Here is a 22,952-nt window from a genome sequence, read left to right on the forward strand (position 1 = left end):
ATTATGGGGTATCGTGATGTCATTATGGGGTATCGTGATGTCATTATGGGGTATTGTGATGTCATTATGGGGTATTGTGATGTAGATTGAAGAGGAACATTTTTTATTTAATCCATTTTCGAATATGGCTGTAATGAAAGAAAGTGTCAAAAAAGTCAAGGGGTCTGAATACTTTCCAAATGCACTATATATAGTGAACTACAACCCTATGGGCCCTGGTCAAGAGTAGTGCACTATATAGGGAATAGGGTGTTTCATTCAAAAGGTGCACCAACGAAAAGGCAACTTGTTTGTGAAGGACCATGAGAAGAAGTGGTCCCTTCTTAGCCTGGTCCCAGATCTGTTTGTGCTCTTACCAGCTCCATTGATGTCAATGATGTGGGGCAGGACAGCACAGACAAACTGTCTCTCAGGCTAGTCCACCCTCTCTCCTTCACATCCCTGTTCTCCTCTCAAAGCCAAGCTCCAGGTTTAGCGTTGCACAATTCCCCTAATTCTCAACCTCGAAGATTACCGTAATCAGAGGGGAAAAAGCAGGAAATCCTGATTTCTAGAAAACTTTCCCTAAATTCCCAGGTTATCAGAGTTTTGCAACTCTAGCCAGGTTTCAGCTTGAGGACTGTTCTGAATCTCCCTAGCCAGGTTTCAGCTTGAGGACTGTTCTGAATCTCCCCTAGCCAGGTTTCAGCTTGAGGACTGTTCTGAACCTCCCTAGCCAGGTTTCAGCTTCAGGACTGTTCTGAATCTCCCCTAGCCAGGTTTCAGCTTGAGGACTGTTCTGAACCTCCCTAGCCAGGTTTCAGCTTGAGGACTGTTCTGAATCTCCCCTAGCCAGGTTTCAGCTTGAGGACTGTTCTGAACCTCCCTAGCCAGGTTTCAGCTTGAGGACAGTTCTGAATCTCCCTAGCCAGGTTTCAGCTTCAGGACAGTTCTGAATCACCCCTAGCCAGGTTTCAGCTTCAGGACAGTTCTGAATCTCCCTAGCCAGGTTTCAGCTTCAGGACTGTTCTGAATCTCCCCTAGCCAGGTTTCAGCTTCAGGACTGTTCTGAATCTCCCTAGCCAGGTTTCAGCTTCAGGACAGTTCTGAATCTCCCTAGCCAGGTTTCAGCTTCAGGACTGTTCTGAATCTCCCTAGCCAGGTTTCAGCGTCAGGACTGTTCTGAACCTCCCTAGCCAGGTTTCAGCTTCAGAACGGTTCTGAATCTCCCCTAGCCAGGTTTCAGCTTCAGGACAGTTCTGAATCTCCCCTAGCCAGGTTTCAGCTTCAGAACTGTTCTGAATCTCCCCTAGCCAGGTTTCAGCTTCAGAACTGTTCTGAATCTCCCCTAGCCAGGTTTCAGCTTCAGGACAGTTCTGAATCTCCCTAGCCAGGTTTCAGCTTCAGGACAGTTCTGAATCTCCCTAGCCAGGTTTCAGCTTCAGGACTGTTCTGAATCTCCCTAGACAGGTTTCAGCTTCAGGACTGTTCTGAATCTCCCCTAGCCAGGTTTCAGCTTCAGGACTGTTCTGAATCTCCCCTAGCCAGGTTTCAGCTTCAGGACTGTTCTGAATCTCCCCTAGCCAGGTTTCAGCTTCAGGACAGTTCTGAATCTCCCCTAGCCAGGTTTCAGCTTCAGGACTGTTCTGAACCTCCCCTAGCCAGGTTTCAGCTTCAGGACTGTTCTGAATCTCCCTAGCCAGGTTTCAGCTTCAGGACAGTTCTGAATCTCCCTAGCCAGGTTTCAGCTTCAGGACTGTTCTGAATCTCCCCTAGCCAGGTTTCAGCTTCAGGACTGTTCTGAATCTCCCCTAGCCAGGTTTCAGCTTCAGGACTGTTCTGAATCTCCCCTAGCCAGGTTTCAGCTTCAGGACAGTTCTGAATCTCCCCTAGCCAGGTTTCAGCTTCAGGACAGTTCTGAACCTCCCCTAGCCAGGTTTCAGCTTCAGGACAGTTCTGAACCTCCCCTAGCCAGGTTTCAGCTTCAGGACTGTTCTGAATCTCCCCTAGCCAGGTTTCAGCTTCAGGACTGTTCTGAATCTCCCCTAGCAAGGTTTCAGCTTCAGGACTGTTCTGAATCTCCCTAGCCAGGTTTCAGCGTCAGGACTGTTCTGAATCTCCCCTAGCCAGGTTTCAGCTTCAGGACTGTTCTGAATCTCCCTTGCCAGGTTTCAGCTTCAGGACAGTTCTGAATCTCCCTAGCCAGGTTTCAGCGTCAGGACTGTTCTGAACCTCCCTAGCCAGGTTTCAGCGTCAGGACTGTTCTGAACCTCCCTAGCCAGGTTTCAGCTTCAGAACGGTTCTGAATCTCCCCTAGCCAGGTTTTAGCTTCAGGAGAGTTCTGAATCTCCCCTAGCCAGGTTTCAGCTTCAGGAGAGTTCTGAATCTCCCCTAGCCAGGTTTCAGCTTCAGGACAGTTCTGAATCTCCCTAGCCAGGTTTCAGCTTCAGGACAGTTCTGAATCTCCCCTAGCCAGGTTTCAGCTTCAGGACAGTTCTGAATCTCCCCTAGCCAGGTTTCAGCTTCAGGACAGTTCTGAATCTCCCCTAGCCAGGTTTCAGCTTCAGGACTGTTCTGAATCTCCCCTAGCCAGGTTTCAGCTTCAGGACAGTTCTGAATCTCCCTAGCCAGGTTTCAGCTTCAGGACAGTTCTGAATCTCCCTAGCCAGGTTTCAGCTTCAGGACAGTTCTGAATCTCCCCTAGCCAGGTTTCAGCTTCAGGACAGTTCTGAATCTCCCTAGCCAGGTTTCAGCTTCAGGACAGTTCTGAATCTCCCTAGCCAGGTTTCAGCTTCAGGACAGTTCTGAATCTCCCAAACCAGGTTTCAGCTTCAGGACTGTTCTGAATCTCCCCTAGCCAGGTTTCAGCTTCAGGACTGTTCTGAATCTCCCCTAGCCAGGTTTCAGCTTCAGGACTGTTCTGAATCTCCCCTAGCCAGGTTTCAGCTTCAGGACTGTTCTGAATCTCCCCTAGCCAGGTTTCAGCTTCAGGACAGTTCTGAATCTCCCCTAGCCAGGTTTCAGCTTCAGGACAGTTCTGAACCTCCCCTAGCCAGGTTTCAGCTTCAGGACAGTTCTGAACCTCCCCTAGCCAGGTTTCAACTTCAGGACAGTTCTGAATCTCCCAAGCCAGGTTTCAGCTTCAGGACAGTTCTGAATCTCCCCTAGCCAGGTTTCAGCTTCAGGACAGTTCTGAATCTCCCAAGCCAGGTTTCAGCTTCAGGACAGTTCTGAATCTCCCAAACCAGGTTTCAGCTTCAGGACAGTTCTGAATCTCCCAAACCAGGTTTCAGCTTCAGGACAGTTCTGAATCTGAAGTCCTGTTTCAGAAACGTTCCGAACAGGGTTCCAATAGGAAAACAACAGGGTTCCATGAGGAAGTTGGGAGTCCACCCCTCCTAAAGAGACTCCATTTTCTAAAGCGATCGCCTCTATCAAACGGTCCTGTTTTGGCTCAGTTGGTAGAACATGGCACTTGTAACATCAGGGTTGTGGGTTGGATTCCCGCTGGGGACACCCATAGTTTCTACACACTACTGTAAGTGTGTGTTTCTAGCTGTGAGGAAATGAACCATTCTATCTAATTAGCATAATAATAATAATAATAATAAAAATAATCCCCATAAAAATCTGTCCGTTTAAGCTACAGATCTGTTGTTTTGTATCAATCCACCACATCCGCCGATGTCGCACTTCTGCATCCTGCAGCGAAAGAGCTCGAGCGGTGTTTGTTTCCCCGAACGGTTTGACCCAACGAGCGTCTTGGGACCCGTCTGAAGTCGGGAAAAGCAGATCTGCCAACTTCTGTCTGGTAGCGTCCCGACAGTTTGGCCTACACACTAATCTGTGGAAAGGTGAGAGACTTACACCAACATATCGGTGTTGTTCTAGGCCTCCCCACTGGCCTCAGAAGACTTGTCTGAAGGTCCTCCCGGTGGAAAAGACAGGGCTTACGCTGTAGAGGGTCAAAGGGCAGTGAGTCTAGAGTCCACTAGACAGAGTACAGGCGATACCGTATAGACCCTTCAAATTCTAAACTGGACCTCAAAGCCAATTCCACTGCTATTTCCCCCACTCTTCCTTTCTAATCAGAGACTGATTTAAACCTGGGAGTTTTTCCTCCATGGTTCGCCTCTAAATCAGAGACTGATTTAAACCTGGGAGTTTTTCCTCCATGGTTCGCCTCTAAATCAGAGACTGATTTAAACCTGGGAGTTTTTCCTCCATGGTTCTCCTCTAAATCAGAGACTGATTTAAACCTGGGAGTTTTTCTGGACATTATTTTAAAAACTCAACGCTACCTAGAAGTGGTGTTTTAACAAGGAACCAAACGGAACCCATTTGTCCAATAGAAACAGTTGTTTTAGTTGAAAATGTTTAGTTTTTTTTAGCTACAGTGTGTGACTAATGAGTAGACCAGAGGTTCTCCACTACAGCAGTGACTATACGGTCCTCTAACCAGAATTTATGGAGAAAAAAACCCCCAAAACTTCCGGTAAGTTTCCCAGGAATTTTCCCAATCCAACTCGACCCTACCTAGCAGGCCAGCCTACATACAGATCGTAAAGCATGTCGCCGTTCTACCAGCGTAGACAGGTGGTCTTGGGAGTGTTTGTACAGGTTGAAAACGCTTGACTCGTTAGCATTTAGCTAGCATCCACTATGGGAATTCCCTACTACTTTGTTAGCATACCGCTAATTTGGCTAGTTTTTTAAATTTTATTTTTTTTCCCATTAATTCGCAACGCCCGGTAATACCGTTTGGCCTCCGGTACGGCACAACGAAGCTATAAAGGTATTAAAATCTGGATACCGTTTACCCCACCCCCCCTACAGTGATCCCATCTATCCCTTACATCAGTGTGTTGGCCATGTTGCTGTTCTGCCAGCGCAGGCAGGTAGTCTTGGAGTGTTTGTACAGGTGGGACGACTGGCTGAAACGTTTGCCGCACTTGAGGCAGGCGTAAGGTTTCTCCCCGGTGTGAACTCTGATGTGTTTCTTACAGTCAGTCAGAGTGAGGAAAGTCTTACAGCAGATTCTACAAGCGTATTTCCTGGCTCCTTCTACCACCAGGACGTTGTGTTCAGACAGGGCTTTCTTACACTTGGAGAGAACGTCTGCTGAGGCACGGGTCAGCTGTGGGTGGGGGTGGGGGCGGAGGAGGAGGTGGGTGGGCCTGACTCGTACCCTCCCGATCCGTTCAGAAGCAAGGGTCCCCCTTCCCCAAGACTGGAGGAAGACAGGGCGTCTTGGAGAACGACCCCCGTTCCTCCTCCTCCTTCTCCTCCTCCTCCTCCCATGTTGTCGTTTTTAGGTGCGATGCGGCGATATCCAGGAAAGCCCAGGGAGACCCCTGTAGAGGCGCGGGCCAGGGAGTGCAGGCCCAGGCTGGAGCGCTGGAAGTCCAGAGAGAACGGGTCTGGAAACCCTCCTCCTCCGCCTCCCCTGGGGTTTCCCAGCCCGTCATGCAGGGGACGCAGGAAGAGCGAATCAGCGTCTGTAGAGAATCCACCGAGTCCGTCGCCACCCAGCAGGTGCAGGTGGTTGGCCGACCCGGTACGGAGCATCGAAGAAGAGTTACCGGTCCCAGAGCGTTCCGGGCTCAGCAGGAAGCGATGTGCCGCTGCCATCGCCTCGCCGGTTGTCGTGTTGAGGTCGTCGTCCCCGGCATCGACCCCCGACCCCCCGCTTCCAAACACCTTGGCGCCGAGGAAGCTAGAAATCCTAAAACCAGACTTCCCATCAAGATGGTTACTACAGCCAAAACCAGCACCACTCTCCCTACCAAGACCTCCTTTCAGCAGGAGCTGGGAGCTGGGCTGGAGCAACTGTTGGTCAGAGGAGGAGAGACTACGGTCGCTGCTCTGTGGGCTCAGCTCTACCTTCTCCTCCTCTCCTCTTCCTCCTCCAGGTCCCAGCTGGTCGCTGCCCTGGATGGTGATGTCATCAGCTGGCTCTGGGGAGCTCAGAGGCTCACACTTCACCACCACCTGGAGGAGAGGAGGAGATGAGGAGAAAGAGAGGAGGGGAGAGGAGGAGGAGAGAGAGGAGAAGATAGGAGAAGAGGAGAGCAGGGGAGAGAGGAGGAGAGAGAGGAGGAGAGAAGAGAGAGGAGAAGATAGGAGAAGAGGGGAGAGAGGAGGAGATGAGGAGAGAGAGAAGAAGAGAGAAGGGGAGAAGAGAGAGAGGAGGAGAGGGGAGAGAGGAGAAGGAGAGAGAGGAGAAGATAGGAGAAGAGGAGAGGAGGGGAGAGAGAGGAGAGGGAGGAGAAGAGGAGAGGAGGGGAGCGAGAGGAGAAGAGGAGAGAGAAGGGGAGAAGAGCGAGAGGAGGAGAGAGAAGGAGAGAAGAGCGAGAGGAGGAGAGAGAAGGAGAGGGGAGAAGAGAGAGAGGAAAAGAGATACAGACATGAAGGAGGACAACAGGATATGACCCATTACTTTATCCAAGGTTGGGTTTAAACCCTTTATTTAACCAAGGTAAAGCATGAATTATGGCTAGACCGTTGTTTCATACATAGCTAACTCTTTAAATGGGGAAGTATTCGTCCCAAATGGCACCCTATAACCTGAGCAATGAGCCCTGGACTAAAGTAGTCCACTATTGGGTCCTGGTCAACAGTAGTCCACTATGGGCCCTGGTCAACAGTAGTCCACTATGGGTCCTGGTCAACAGTAGTCCACTATGGGCCCTGGTCAACAGTAGTCCACTATGGTCCCTGGTCAACAGTAGTCCACTATGGGCCCTGGTCAACAGTAGTCCACTATGGGTCCTGGTCAACAGTAGTCCACTATGGGCCCTGGTCAACAGTAGTCCACTATGGGTCCTGGTCAACAGTAGTCCACTATGGGTCCTGGTCAACAATAGTCCACTATGGGTCCTGGTCAACAATAGTCCACTATGGGTCCTGGTCAACAATAGTCCACTATGGGTCCTGGTCAACAATAGTCCACTATGGGTCCTGGTCAACAATAGTCCACTATGGGTCCTGGTCAACAATAGTCCACTATGGGTCCTGGTCAACAATAGTCCACTATGGGTCCTGGTCAACAATAGTCCACTATGGGTCCTGGTCAACAGTAGTCCACTATGGGTCCTGGTCAACAGTAGTCCACTATGGGTCCTGGTCAACAGTAGTCCACTATGGGTCCTGGTCAACAGTAGTCCACTATGGGTCATGGTCAACAGTAGTCCACTATGGGTCATGGTCAACAGTAGTCCACTATGGGTCATGGTCAACAGTAGTCCACTATGGGTCATGGTCAACAGTAGTCCACTATTGGGTCCTGGTCAACAGTAGTCCACTATTGGGTCCTGGTCAACAGTAGTCCACTATGGGGCCTGGTCAACAGTAGTCCACTATGGGGCCTGGTCAACAGTAGTCCACTATGGGGCCTGGTCAACAGTAGTCCACTATGGGGCCTGGTCAACAGTAGTCCACTATGGGGCCTGGTCAACAGTAGTCCACTATGGGGCCTGGTCAACAGTAGTCCACTATGGGGCCTGGTCAACAGTAGTCCACTATGGGGCCTGGTCAACAGTAGTCCACTATGGGGCCTGGTCAACAGTAGTCCACTATGGGGCCTGGTCAACAGTAGTCCACTATGGAGGGAATAAGAGGCCATTTGGGATGCAGATGAAGTATTTCCTGGTAAAATGTCATTACCTGTCCCTGTTGCTCCCGTACTTCCTCCTCTTCCTCCGTTATCTTCACCTCCACCCCATCGCCATGGTGACTCCCTCCATCCAGGGACTCCTTCCCCACACCCTCCTCCTCCACCATCCCTTGCTCCTCCCCTTCGCAGCGTCCGCTGTCCGATTGGCTGGGCATCTGGGAGTCATCCTGGGACACGCCCCTGCTAGGCCGGTGATCGTCGCGTCCAGTCTGGCCTCCTCCCCCGTCTTGTGGGAGTCGGGGGAGAGTAGTCCCACTTCCTCATCCTCGTGGGGTCCGGAGGGGCGGGGCCTCTGCCTGGACCTGTCCTCAGATAGGCTAAAGCTCAGGGAGGGTTTTCTCTTGTGGAAACGTCGGATGGGGAAGGAAGCTTTATGCTCCACTACACCACTAATGCTAACACCATCGCTACCACCCCTAGCCCCATCTTCCTCCACCCCTCCCAGGGCAGAGCTCACCAGGCTTAGACCCAGCTGCTGCAGCAGGAACGAGCGCTGGAGCCTGGACGTAGCAGCGTTAGCCGCTAGGTTAGCGTTAGCCTCTTGGTTAGCGTTAGCCGCTAGTTTAGCGTTAGCGGCTAACTCGGCGGCTGCCTGCTGCTGCCTGTGTCTCTGCTGTTCTGCGTGGGTGTGTTGGTGCTGGCGGTGTTGTGTGGCCCGGTGGTCTGCCGGCGGGGACATGGGCATGGTGCGGGTGGTCAGGTAGTGCTTACAGGCCTTGACTACGGCGTTCAGGTGGAGGTGAGAGGCAGCTAGCAGCACGTCCATCACGTTGCTCTCTCCTAGCATCAGGGTGGAGGTGTACATCATGTCCACCAGGGCAGCAAACGCCTCCGCTGTCACCACCTGCAGTAACACACACATCATCATCACCCCTGTTAACCTCATCATCCTCATTACCCCTGTTATAAAGTCATCATCATCACCCGTTACAAACTCATCATCCTCATTACCCATGTTATAGACTTGTCATAACTATTAACCCTGTTATAAACTCATCCTCCTCATCACCCCTGTTATAAACTCATCCTCCTCATCACCCCTGTTAACTCATCCTCATCACCCCTGTTGTAGACTCATCCTCCTCATCACCCCGTTATAAACTCATCCTCCTCATCACCCCTGTTGTAGACTCATCCTCCTCATCACCCCTGTTATAAACTCATTATAATCATCACCCGTTACAAACTCATCATCCTCATTACCCATGTTATAGACTTGTCATAACTATTAACCCTGTTATAAACATCCTCATCACCCCTGTTAACTCATCATCCTCATCACCCCTGTTATAAACTCATCCTCATCTTAATCATCACCACCTTCATCGTCGTCATCCTCACCTCGCTGTCCAGTTGTATCATGTTCATGCTGGCGTCTCCCTGGGCGACCGTAAACAGGGCTCTGAAGTGAGTGCTGCAAGCCGCCAGCACCGAGCGGTGGGCCTTAAAATGGCGGCTGCCCACCACAATGACACAGTCACACAGCTGGCTGTGAACCCGCTGGTAGTTCAGCTGCTGGAAGACCTGTAATAATAAAAATAATAATAATAATAATAATAATAATATGAATCATGTGTGGCTCAGTCGCTAGCTAGAGCACGGGTCGTGGGTTCGATTCCCGCTGCGGTCACGCGCACATGTAAAATGCATGAATTCATGACAGTAATTCGCTTCAGATAAAAGCGTCTGATAAATGGTATATATTCTTATATTATATTGTTATGAACAATACACTTTATTTGTAGAGCGTTTTTTTCCCCCCATTTACTGACAGAAATCATAAAGCTGTTTGCATTACCTGGTCGAAGTGGCCCGGGAAGTCCATGACCTGCAGGGAAGGAGGAGAGAGGGGGGGAGAGAAAGGGAGGGGGTAGAGAGAGAACGGGAGGGGGGTAGAGAGAGAAAGGGAGGGGGGTAGAGAGAGAAAGGGAGGGGGGTAGAGAGAGAACGGGAGGGGGGGTAGAGAGAGAAAGGGAGGGGGGTAGAGAGAGAAAGGGAGGGGGGTAGAGAGAGAAAGGGAGGGGGGTAGAGAGAGAAAGGGAGGGGGGGGTAGAGAGAGGGAGGGGGGTAGAGAGAGGGAGGGGGGGAGAGAGAAAGGGAGGGGGGGTAGAGAGAGAAAGGGAGGGGGGTAGAGAGAGAAAGGGAGGGGGGGTAGAGAGAGAAAGGGAGGGGGGTAGAGAGAGAACGGGAGGGGGAGAGAGAGAAAGGGGAAGGAGGCGAGAGAAGGGGAAGGGAGGAATGGGGGAGAGGAGGGGGGTGAAGGTGGGGAGAGGAGGGGGGTGAAGGTGGGGAGAGGGGGGGTGAAGGTGGGGAGAGGGGGGGTGAAGGTGGGGAGAGGAGGGGGTAGAGAGAGAACGGGAGGGGGATAGAGAGAGAAAGGGAGGGGGGTAGAGAGAGAAAGGGAGGGGGGGTAGAGAGAGAAAGGGAGGGGGGTAGAGAGAGAAAGGGAGGGGGGTAGAGAGAGAACGGGAGGGGGGTAGAGAGAGAAAGGGAGGGGGTAGAGAGAGAAAGGGAGGGGGGTAGAGAGAGAAAGGGAGGGGGGTAGAGAGAGAACGGGAGGGGGGTAGAGCGAGAGAGGGGGAAGGGAGGAATGGGGGGAGAGGAGGGGGGTGAAGGTGGGGAGAGGAGGGGGGGTGAAGGTGGGGAGAGGAGGGGGGTGAAGGTGGGGAGAGGAGGGGGGGTGAAGGTGGGGAGGGAAGGGGGAGGTGAAGGTGGGGGAGAGGAGGGGGGGTGAAGGTGGGAGAGGAGGGGGTGAAGGTGGGGAGAGGGGGGGTGAAGGTGGGGAGAGGGGGGGGTGAAGGTGGGGAGAGGAGGGGGGTGAAGGTGAGGAGGGGGGGGGGGGTGAAGGTGGGGAGAGGAGGGGGGGGGTGAAGGTGGGGAGGGAAGGGGGAGGTGAAGGTGGGGAGAGGAGGGGGGGTGAAGGTGGGAGAGGAGGGGGGTGAAGGTGGGGGAGAGGAGGGGGGGGGTGAAGATTGGGAGAGGAGGGGGGTGAAGGTGGGAGAGGAGGGGGGTGAAGGTGGGAGAGGAGGGGGGTGAAGGTATGGAGGGAACAGGGGGGAGAGGGAGGTGGGGGGAGGGAGGGAACAGGGTTGTAAAAAAAAATCTGTTGTGTAATAAATGTGAGGAAAATTAGGTCCTCTTGAGGTAATCTTCCTGACAAAACCTTTGATTAAAAAGTTAGCTTTAAAATTGACTGTCACTGGAGGGGACATTATAGTAGACTATAGGTTGATGCTTTGAATAATATATTTTGTAGAAGGGCAGTAGCTACACTTGCTATCACAATTAATTAGTTGAATGTATTAACAAATAGATAATCGAAGTCTCGTTGGAAGTTATAGCATAGGCTATTGCACGGTAAGTGAAAGTGAGAACTAGTAACGATATTCAAGAGAATATGTTAAAATGTGTGAAATGAAAGCCAGTATGTGAAGACATTAGTCAAGTACAAGCAAGGAAACTGTTGCCAAGGAAACTGTTAGCAAGGAAACTGTTGGCAAGGAAACTGTTGGCAAGGAAACTGTTGGCAAGGAAACTGTACAGTTTGTTGAGGTCTAGAAGTCTTGTCTAGACAACTAGCTAACTACATAACTCCTGCCATCTGTTAGCCAAGCCCTCGTCGGGCGAATACTATCGTTGCTAACTAGCTAAGCTAACTAACTAACTAGCAAGTCAGCAACTGGATATTTAGTTAGCTAGCTAGTTAGCTACTTGCTAACTTTTGGGAAAGGCTGTGTAATAAAAAATAAAAACCCAGTAAGACAACAGCGATGGCGGTGAAGTAGCTAGCTAGCATGACCCCGTGTGTGACCGACATTTTGTTTAAAATAACAGCCAAGGCCAACAACAAAACATCACCTCATGAAGTAATTTTTCGTTTGGCTACAATGGCTACTGTTATTAATGCTGACTACCTAGCTAGATTTGCTAACGTTAACAGTTGTCAAGTTCCCCCCTAGAAAGCATGCAACATTGATATAACTTGAGGAAACAATGAAAACGTGATGATACTAAAAGGTAAATAAAGCTAAAATTTAGCTAGCTAGCTTGCTAATGTTAGCTACCGGTACCTTGTTTTTGTCGGTGCTACTCCCGGGTCAAGGGTGGACAAACGGGGTTCATCAAGTCCACTAGACCGGACAGAACGAGGACTACCGACGGCTAGACAGTCTTCATGGACCGCTACGGCTACTCCAAATGCTCACAGTCACATACTCAATATACCAATCCCTTGTCCGACTGGTTGAACCCCCCCCAAGGACAGACACAACACCAGCTAAATAGCTAAGACTCCATGTAGCTACTTTAAATGAATCTAAATGTAGTTTTGTTACCAAAGAGGGTCTTCTCCTGGGGGGGCGATGGCTGGAGCTGGATGAGTTTCTCCTCCTCCTACTCCAGACTCTGTAGGTGGCGCTACACTCATATGTCCTCACCGTGTTAACCAGTTGCAGTACCACTCCTCGCCGTAGGACGGCGCTGCAGTTTGCTGGGGGTGAATATCTCTCCGATTGTTTTATATCGGTCCCCGACTGACAACAAACATGGACGTCAACTGCACATTGGTTTGTTGTGAAGAGGAGAGAGAAGACGATAAAGCTGTTATTGGTAAATATACTATTTATGTCACAGGTTAATTATTCATTTTTTTTTTTTTAATTACACGATTGCAGTTTAAACGTCCTCCAAGCATTGACAAGACTGAAGTCCACCCTGTTCCGTAGTACACGTGGGTGCTCTCATGGTAGCGCTGTAACGTTAAACGGATACTTCTGGATTTTGTCATTGAAGTCCTTTATCTACTGTCCACAGAGTCAAATTAACTAATGGATAACAGTTTTATGTCTCTGCATACAGTATGAAGGAAGTTCAGCGGTAGTTTCACGACACAATGCTAACTAGCTTAATGACTGGAAGTCTGTGGAATCTACTACCGTGCTAGCAGTTACCATAGACTTCCAGTCATTGCGCTAACGTTAGTTAGCAACTTCCTTCGAACTGCACACAGAGACGCCATTGGCTAAGTTAGTTAGCAAACATTCAATTAACGTTAGCCGGGTAATATTTAATATTTAGTTAACATTATTTTTTTGGTGGGGGGACTAAACGGTAACAAACTATATTGACTTATATTGCACCATCAACCATAGTTAGCCAGCAGAGCCGACCCATTTGCTAACTGCTACGCTCAGGTCAGACAGCATTCCTGTATAGATTAAGACCCAGCAGAGGCTGTGAGAGATATGGCTCGGTAAACATACCTCTTATCCAAGAATGAGTTGTACTCCAAATGTTCTTATAGAGACCCACAGTGGTGTCATCATACCCATAAAACCTAGCGGTTAAACAAGGAAATGATTCCAATCGTTTTTCCAACATTCCCCCCCATAGGGAATTTTAGAAACACTTTTAAAATGAAGGATGTTGTGTTTTGTGTAGGTTTACCCTGGCGTGACGTTTTGATAACCTTGTCAGTCTCTCTCGGACAAGGTGACTTTTATCAATATATTCAGCTCTATTTACTCTGATTTCTAAAATGCTAATTAGCACCAAAGTAGACATCATGCAAAACTACAAATCCCAGCATGCTCCTGCGCCTCATCTCAAGGTGACACTTTTGCTAACAGGTATTGTGTCAATGTAAATCTTGCACAAGACGGTTATTAACAGAATTGTAAATTTAGCTAACATTAGATCGTTAATCCAGAGATTCTTAGCTTTGCCTTGATTCGTCAGTCTCGTCCAGATCATCATGGTATTTGAAGTTCTTCATGATAGCCACATGAGCATTTTACATACAGGCAAATATATTGATAAAAGTCACCTTGTCCGAGAGAGATTGACACGGTTATCAAAACGTCACACCAGGGTAAACCTACATGAAACACAGCCCCTTTATTTTAAGTGTTTCTAAAATCCCCAATGGGGGGGAAAAATGAAAGGTGGAAAAAAACGATTGGAACCATTTCCCTGTTTTGACCACTAGGTTTTATGGGTATTATGACTCATACTGTGGTACTCTATAACCCCCAACTGTTACAGTAGAGAAGATTGAACGACTGCTAGTTTTTATGGACAACTGCCGCTTCGTCCCCATGCTATAGGTAGCAGAAGCCACTGCAGCCATTTTTTGGAATGGCAGTGTAAGCCAATCAGCTAATTTGTTGTGCAGCTGTAAAAGCAGTCTGGTCGGATCTGCTGGCGACCATACATTATGTTCCATATATAGTATTCTATTGTTTGATCAGGTGGTGGCACCCTATTTCTATACAGCTAGTGTACGACTTTTGACCATGGTATGTTCACTATATCGTTCCCTACCTTTGACCAGGGATAGGGGGGGGGGATAGGTAGCTAACTACTGTTGGTTTCAGCATGATGAATGTTCATTGGGGTGTTGGCGGGATAAAATTGATGTTTGGGGGGGTTAAATGTCCTTAAGGGGAGCAGCAGGGTGGTAGGAAGTCCGGGATAAGGGGGGGGGGGGGGGGGCAGTCCTTGCGGTCCACGGCAGTGGAGTTGCCGTACCAGGCTGTGATGCAGCCCGACAGCAGGCTCTCGATGGTGCTACTGTAGAACACTGAGAGGGTCCTCGGAGACAGGTTGAATTTCTTCAGCAATCCTGAGGTTGAAGAGTCCCTGTTGTTACTTCACCACGGTGTCCGTGTGGTTTGACTGTTAAAGCTCTTCTGAGATGTGTATCTCGAGGAACTTGCCGTTTTTTTTACAGTCTCCAAGGCAACCCAGTTGATGAGGACTGTTGGGGGGGGGGCTCAGCCTGGTTCCTTCTGAAGTCCACGTTCAGCTGTTTTTGTTTTGTTTGACGTTGAGGGGAGAGGTTGTTTACCTGGCACCACGCCCGTCAGAGTGCCTACCTCTTCCCTGTAGGCCGTCTCGTCGTCGTTGGTGATCCAGGTCTACTACTGTCGTGTCGTCAGCGAACTTGATGGTGGAGTTGGAACAGTTTGAGGCCACGCAGTCGTGGGTGTACAGGGACTTCAAGAGGGGACTGAGGACGCACCCTTGTGGGGCCCCGGTGTTGAGAATCAGTGTAGAGGAGGTAATGTTGCCTACCTTCACCACCTGGAGGGGCGGCCCGTCAGGAAGTCCAGGACCCAGTTGCATAGGGAGGAGTTCAGTTACAGGGCCCTGAGTTTTGTGGTGAGTATAGAGGACACTATGGTATTGAAGGCAGAGCTGTGAGTTTTGTGGTGAGCATAGAGGACACTATGGTATTGAAGGCAGAGCTGTGAGTTTTGTGGTGAGCATAGAGGACACTATGGTATTGAAGGCAGAGCCGTGAGTTTTGTGGTGAGCATAGAGGACACTATGGTATTGAAGGCAGAGCTGTGAGTTTTGTGGTGAGCATAGAGGGCACTATGGTATTGAAGGCAGAGCTGTGAGTTTTGTGGTGAGCATAGAGGACACCATGGTATTGAAGGCAGAGCCGTGAGTTTTGTGGTGAGCATAGAGGACACCATGGTATTGAAGGCAGAGCTGTGGTCATTGGAACAGCGTCCTCACATATACGCATTCGTGTCAATCATCAATCCCCTTCTCCTCAACAGTTCAGTTCTCTAACGGCAACCTGAGGAACACAGAGCAGCTGAACTTCAGCTTCTATAAGAACGTGGATGAGACCAACCCTAGGAAGAAGACCAGACGCATGCTGGTGAGACCGTATAGGGTGACGTTGTCCTCCAGAACACTGATCTAGGATCCGTTTTGGATCTATACCCCAAAAAACACACAGTTGATAAATATTGTACACTTTGGGTAAAACACCATTCCTTCTGTCTGTGTTTTAGGCTACTTCTCTCTAACATGGTCCTTCTGTCTGTGTTTTAGGCTACTTCTCTCTAACATGGTCCTTCTGTCTGTGTTTTAGGCTACTTCTCTCTAACATGGTCCTTCTGTCTGTGTTTTAGGCTACTTCTCTCTAACATGGTCCTTCTGTCTGTGTTTTAGGCTACTTCTCTCTAACATGGTCCTTCTGTCTGTGTTTTAGGCTACTTCTCTCTAACATGGTCCTTCTGTCTGTGTTTTAGGCTACTTCTCTCTAACATGGTCCTTCTGTCTGTGTTTTAGGCTACTTCTCTCTAACATGGTCTTCTTCTGGGGCTACTCTCTCTAACATGGTCCTTCTGTCTGTGTTTTAGGCTACTTCTCTCTAACATGGTCCTTCTGTCTGTGTTTTAGGCTACTTCTCTCTAACATGGTCCTTCTGTCTGTGTTTTAGGCTACTTCTCTCTAACATGGTCCTTCTGTCTGTGTTTTAGGCTACTTCTCTCTAACATGGTCCTTCTGTCTGTGTTTTAGGCTACTTCTCTCTAACATGGTCCTTCTGTCTGTGTTTTAGGCTACTTCTCTCTAACATGGTCCTTCTGTCTGTGTTTTAGGCTACTTCTCTCTAACATGGTCCTTCTGTCTGTGTTTTAGGCTACTTCTCTCTAACATGGTCCTTCTGTCTGTGTTTTAGGCTACTTCTCTCTAACATGGTCCTTCTGTCTGTGTTTTAGGCTACTTCTCTCTAACATGGTCCTTCTGTCTGTGTTTTAGGCTACTTCTCTCTAACATGGTCCTTCTGTCTGTGTTTTAGGCTACTTCTCTCTAACATGGTCCTTCTGTCTGTGTTTTAGGCTACTTCTCTCTAACATGGTCCTTCTGTCTGTGTTTTAGGCTACTTCTCTCTAACATGGTCCTTCTGTCTGTGTTTTAGGCTACTTCTCTCTAACATGGTCCTTCTGTCTGTGTTTTAGGCTACTTCTCTCTAACATGGTCCTTCTGTCTGTGTTTTAGGCTACTTCTCTCTAACATGGTCCTTCTGTCTGTGTTTTAGGCTACTTCTCTCTAACATGGTCCTTCTGTCTGTGTTTTAGGCTACTTCTCTCTAACATGGTCCTTCTGTCTGTGTTTTAGGCTACTTCTCTCTAACATGGTCCTTCTGTCTGTGTTTTAGGCTACTTCTCTCTAACATGGTCCTTCTGTCTGTGTTTTAGGCTACTTCTCTCTAACATGGTCCTTCTGTCTGTGTTTTAGGCTACTTCTCTCTAACATGGTCCTTCTGTCTGTGTTTTAGGCTACTTCTCTCTAACATGGTCCTTCTGTCTGTGTTTTAGGCTACTTCTCTCTAACATGGTCCTTCTGTCTGTGTTTTAGGCTACTTCTCTCTAACATGGTCCTTCTGTCTGTGTTTTAGGCTACTTCTCTCTAACATGGTCCTTCTGTCTGTGTTTTAGGCTACTTCTCTCTAACATGGTCCTTCTGTCTGTGTTTTAGGCTACTTCTCTCTAACATGGTCCTTCTGTCTGTGTTTTAGGCTACTTCTCTCTAACATGGTCCTTCTGTCTGTGTTTTAGGCTACTTCTCTCTAACATGGTCCTTCTGTCTGTGTTTTAGGCTACTTCTCTCTAACATGGTCTTTTTTGTTTTAGGCTACTTCTCTCTAACATGGTCCTTCTGTCTGTGTTTTAGGCTACTTCTCTCTAACATGGTCCTTCTGTCTGTGTTTTAGGCTACTTCTCTCTAACATGGTCCTTCTGTCTGTGTTTTAGGCTACTTCTCTCTAACATGGTCCTTCTGTCTGTGTTTTAGGCTACTTCTCTCTAACATGGTCCTTCTGTCTGTGTTTTAGGCTACTTCTCTCTAACATGGTCCTTCTGTCTGTGTTTTAGGCTACTTCTCTCTAACATGGTCCTTCTGTCTGTGTTTTAGGCTACTTCTCTCTAACATGGTCCTTCTGTCTGTGTTTTAGGCTACTTCTCTCTAACATGGTCCTTCTGTCTGTGTTTTAGGCTACTTCTCTCTAACATGGTCCTTCTGTCTGTGTTTTAGGCTACTTCTCTCTAACATGGTCCTTCTGTCTGTGTTTTAGGCTACTTCTCTCTAACATGGTCCTTCTGTCTGTGTTTTAGGCTACTTCTCTCTAACATGGTCCTTCTGTCTGTGTTTTAGGCTACTTCTCTCTAACATGGTCCTTCTGTCTGTGTTTTAGGCTACTTCTCTCTAACATGGTCCTTCTGTCTGTGTTTTAGGCTACTTCTCTCTAACATGGTCCTTCTGTCTGTGTTTTAGGCTACTTCTCTCTAACATGGTCCTTCTGTCTGTGTTTTAGGCTACTTCTCTCTAACATGGTCCTTCTGTCTGTGTTTTAGGCTACTTCTCTCTAACATGGTCCTTCTGTCTGTGTTTTAGGCTACTTCTCTCTAACATGGTCCTTCTGTCTGTGTTTTAGGCTACTTCTCTCTAACATGGTCCTTCTGTCTGTGTTTTAGGCTACTTCTCTCTAACATGGTCCTTCTGTCTGTGTTTTAGGCTACTTCTCTCTAACATGGTCCTTCTGTCTGTGTTTTAGGCTACTTCTCTCTAACATGGTCCTTCTGTCTGTGTTTTAGGCTACTTCTCTCTAACATGGTCCTTCTGTCTGTGTTTTAGGCTACTTCTCTCTAACATGGTCCTTCTGTCTGTGTTTTAGGCTACTTCTCTCTAACATGGTCCTTCTGTCTGTGTTTTAGGCTACTTCTCTCTAACATGGTCCTTCTGTCTGTGTTTTAGGCTACTTCTCTCTAACATGGTCCTTCTGTCTGTGTTTTAGGCTACTTCTCTCTAACATGGTCCTTCTGTCTGTGTTTTAGGCTACTTCTCTCTAACATGGTCCTTCTGTCTGTGTTTTAGGCTACTTCTCTCTAACATGGTCCTTCTGTCTGTGTTTTAGGCTACTTCTCTCTAACATGGTCCTTCTGTCTGTGTTTTAGGCTACTTCTCTCTAACATGGTCCTTCTGTCTGTGTTTTAGGCTACTTCTCTCTAACATGGTCCTTCTGTCTGTGTTTTAGGCTACTTCTCTCTAACATGGTCCTTCTGTCTGTGTTTTAGGCTACTTCTCTCTAACATGGTCCTTCTGTCTGTGTTTTAGGCTACTTCTCTCTAACATGGTCCTTCTGTCTGTGTTTTAGGCTACTTCTCTCTAACATGGTCCTTCTGTCTGTGTTTTAGGCTACTTCTCTCTAACATGGTCCTTCTGTCTGTGTTTTAGGCTACTTCTCTCTAACATGGTCCTTCTGTCTGTGTTTTAGGCTACTTCTCTCTAACATGGTCCTTCTGTCTGTGTTTTAGGCTACTTCTCTCTAACATGGTCCTTCTGTCTGTGTTTTAGGCTACTTCTCTCTAACATGGTCCTTCTGTCTGTGTTTTAGGCTACTTCTCTCTAACATGGTCCTTCTGTCTGTGTTTTAGGCTACTTCTCTCTAACATGGTCCTTCTGTCTGTGTTTTAGGCTACTTCTCTCTAACATGGTCCTTCTGTCTGTGTTTTAGGCTACTTCTCTCTAACATGGTCCTTCTGTCTGTGTTTTAGGCTACTTCTCTCTAACATGGTCCTTCTGTCTGTGTTTTAGGCTACTTCTCTCTAACATGGTCCTTCTGTCTGTGTTTTAGGCTACTTCTCTCTAACATGGTCCTTCTTTCTGTGTTTTAGGCTACTTCTCTCTAACATGGTCCTTCTGTCTGTGTTTTAGGCTACTTCTCTCTAACATGGTCCTTCTGTCTGTGTTTTAGGCTACTTCTCTCTAACATGGTCCTTCTGTCTGTGTTTTAGGCTACTTCTCTCTAACATGGTCCTTCTGTCTGTGTTTTAGGCTACTTCTCTCTAACATGGTCCTTCTTTCTGTGTTTTAGGCTACTTCTCTCTAACATGGTCCTTCTGTCTGTGTTTTAGGCTACTTCTCTCTAACATGGTCCTTCTGTCTGTGTTTTAGGCTACTTCTCTCTAACATGGTCCTTCTGTCTGTGTTTTAGGCTACTTCTCTCTAACATGGTCCTTCTGTCTGTGTTTTAGGCTACTTCTCTCTAACATGGTCCTTCTGTCTGTGTTTTAGGCTACTTCTCTCTAACATGGTCCTTCTGTCTGTGTTTTAGGCTACTTCTCTCTAACATGGTCCTTCTGTCTGTGTTTTAGGCTACTTCTCTCTAACATGGTCCTTCTGTCTGTGTTTTAGGCTACTTCTCTCTAACATGGTCCTTCTGTCTGTGTTTTAGGCTACTTCTCTCTAACATGGTCCTTCTGTCTGTGTTTTAGGCTACTTCTCTCTAACATGGTCCTTCTGTCTGTGTTTTAGGCTACTTCTCTCTAACATGGTCCTTCTGTCTGTGTTTTAGGCTACTTCTCTCTAACATGGTCCTTCTGTCTGTGTTTTAGGCTACTTCTCTCTAACATGGTCCTTCTGTCTGTGTTTTAGGCTACTTCTCTCTAACATGGTCCTTCTGTCTGTGTTTTAGGCTACTTCTCTCTAACATGGTCCTTCTGTCTGTGTTTTAGGCTACTTCTCTCTAACATGGTCCTTCTTTCTGTGTCAGGTTGCAGAATCACAAAGACTCTCCTATGTTGGGAATAACTTTGGAACAGAATCCCTAAAATGCAACAACCTTTGCAAGTAAGTTTTTGTTTACAAAGTATTATGTCCTCAGCTGTTTACCAAAACAGTGGCAGGGTGGCCATGTGTTATTATGTCCTCAGCTGTTTACCAAAACAGTGGCAGGGTGGCCATGTGTTATTATGTCTGCCCAAAAATGGCAGATGTGTTATTATGTCCTCAGCTGTTTACCAAAACAGTGGCAGGGTGGCCATGTGTTATTATGTCCTCAGCTGTTTACCAAAACAGTGGCAGGGTGGCAATGTGTTATTATGTTCCAGGTATTATATCCTCAGCTGTATCCAGGTATTATATCCTCAGCTGTGTTATTATCCAGGTATTATATCCTCAGCTGTGTTATTATATTCCAGGTATTATATCCTCAGCTGTGTTATTATATTCCAGGTATTATATCCTCAGTTGTGTTATTATATTCCAGGTATTATATCCTCAGCTGTGTTATTATATTCCAGGTATTATATCCTCAGTTGTGTTATTATACCCTCAGCTGTGTGATTATATTCCAGGTATTATACCCTCAGCTGTGTGATTATATTCCAGGTATTATATCCTCAGTTGTGTTATTATATCCTCAGCTGTGTTATTATATCCTCAGCTGTGTGATTATATTCCAGCTGTGTTATTATATTCCAGGTATTATAACCTCAGCTGTGTGATTATATTCCAGGTATTATAACCTCAGCTGTGTTATTATATTCCAGGTATTATATCCTCAGCTGTGTTATTATATTCCAGGTATTATATCCTCAGCTGTGTGATTATATTCCAGGTATTATATCCTCAGCTGTGTTGTTATATCCTCAGCTGTGTTATTATATCCTCAGTTGTGTGATTATATTCCAGCTGTGTTATTATATTCCAGGTATTATAACCTCAGCTGTGTGATTATATTCCAGGTATTATAACCTCAGCTGTGTTATTATATTCCAGGTATTATATCCTCAGCTGTGTTATTATATTCCAGGTATTATATCCTCAGCTGTGTTATTATATTCCAGGTATTATATCCTCAGCTGTGTTGTTATATTCCAGCTGTGTTATTATATTCCAGGTATTATATCCTCAGCTGTGTTATTATATTCCAGGTATTATATCCTCAGCTGTGTTATTATATTCCAGGTATTATATCCTCAGCTGTGTTGTTATATTCCAGCTGTGTTATTATATTCCAGGTATTATATCCTCAGCTGTGTTATTATATTCCAGGTATTATATCCTCAGCTGTGTTATTATATTCCAGGTATTATATCCTCAGCTGTGTTATTATATTCCAGGTATTATATCCTCAGCTGTCTTATTATATTCCAGGTATTATACCCTCAGCTGTGTTATTATATTCCAGGTATTATATTCCAGCTGTGTTATTATATTCCAGCTGTGTTATTATATTCCAGCTGTGTTATTATATTCCAGCTGTGTTATTATATTCCAGGTATTATACCCTCAGCTGTGTTATTATATTCCAGGTGTGTTATTATATTCCAGGTGTGTTATTATATCCTCAGCTGTGTTATTATATTCCAGGTATTATACCCTCAGCTGTGTTATTATATTCCAGCTGTGTTATTATATTCCAGGTATTATGTGGGTGTGCTGAACAAGGAGACCATGAAGATGGAGGTGCACAGAGCTCAACTCTTCAACATGCAGCCGGTCATCCCAGGTACAGATAAACCCTTCAGCATGGGGTCAATGTAAACCTTCTACCTACAGTCCATCATCCCAGGTACAGATAAACCCTTCAGCATGGGGTCAATGTAAACCTTCTACCTACAGTCCATCATCCCAGGTACAGATAAACCCTTCAGCATGGGGTCAATGTAAACCTTCTACCTACAGTCCATCATCCCAGGTACAGATAAACCCTTCAGCATGGGGTCAATGTAAACCTTCTACCTGCAGTCCATCATCCCAGGTACAGATAAACCCTTCAGCATGGGGTCAATGTAAACCTTCTACCTACAGTCCATCATCCCAGGTACAGATAAACCCTTCAGCATGGGGTCAATGTAAACCGTCTACCTGCAGTCCATCATCCCAGGTACAGATAAACCCTTCAGCATGGGGTCAATGTAAACCTTCTACCTGCAGTCCATCATCCCAGGTACAGATAAACCCTTCAGCATGGGGTCAATGTAAACCTTCTACCTGCAGTCCATCATCCCAGGTACAGATAAACCCTTCAGCATGGGGTCAATGTAAACCTTCTACCTACAGTCCATCATCCCAGGTACAGATAAACCCTTCAGCATGGGGTCAATGTAAACCTTCTACCTGCAGTCCATCATCCCAGGTACAGATAAACCCTTCAGCATGGGGTCAATGTAAACCTTCTACCTGCAGTCCATCATCCCAGGTACAGATAAACCCTTCAGCATGGGGTCAATGTAAACGGTCTACCTGCAGTCCATCATCCCAGGTACAGATAAACCCTTCAGCATGGGGTCAATGTAAACCTTCTACCTACAGTCCATCATCCCAGGTACAGATAAACCCTTCAGCATGGGGTCAATGTAAACCTTCTACCTACAGTCCATCATCCCAGGTACAGATAAACCCTTCAGCATGGGGTCAATGTAAACCTTCTACCTGCAGTCCATCATCCCAGGTACAGATAAACCCTTCAGCATGGGGTCAATGTAAACGTTCTACCTGCAGTCCATCATCCCAGGTACAGATAAACCCTTCAGCATGGGGTCAATGTAAACCTTCTACCTGCAGTCCATCATCCCAGGTACAGATAAACCCTTCAGCATGGGGTCAATGTAAACCTTCTACCTGCAGTCCATCATCCCAGGTACAGATAAACCCTTCAGCATGGGGTCAATGTAAACCTTCTACCTGCAGTCCATCATCCCAGGTACAGATA

General features: G+C 47.2%; 2 pseudogenes; one reads left to right on the forward strand and one right to left on the reverse strand.

The window, feature by feature from the left end:
- On the reverse strand, positions 1-11,998 carry LOC123744256 (zinc finger and BTB domain-containing protein 5-like; annotated as a pseudogene).
- The window catches only part of LOC123744232 (DNA-directed RNA polymerase I subunit RPA49-like), a 23,469-nt pseudogene continuing 12,501 nt past the window's right edge, over positions 11,985-22,952 (forward strand).

Source organism: Salmo salar, chromosome ssa08 (genome assembly GCF_905237065.1).
Source record: "Salmo salar chromosome ssa08, Ssal_v3.1, whole genome shotgun sequence".
NCBI classification, from domain to species: Eukaryota; Metazoa; Chordata; class Actinopteri; order Salmoniformes; family Salmonidae; genus Salmo; species Salmo salar.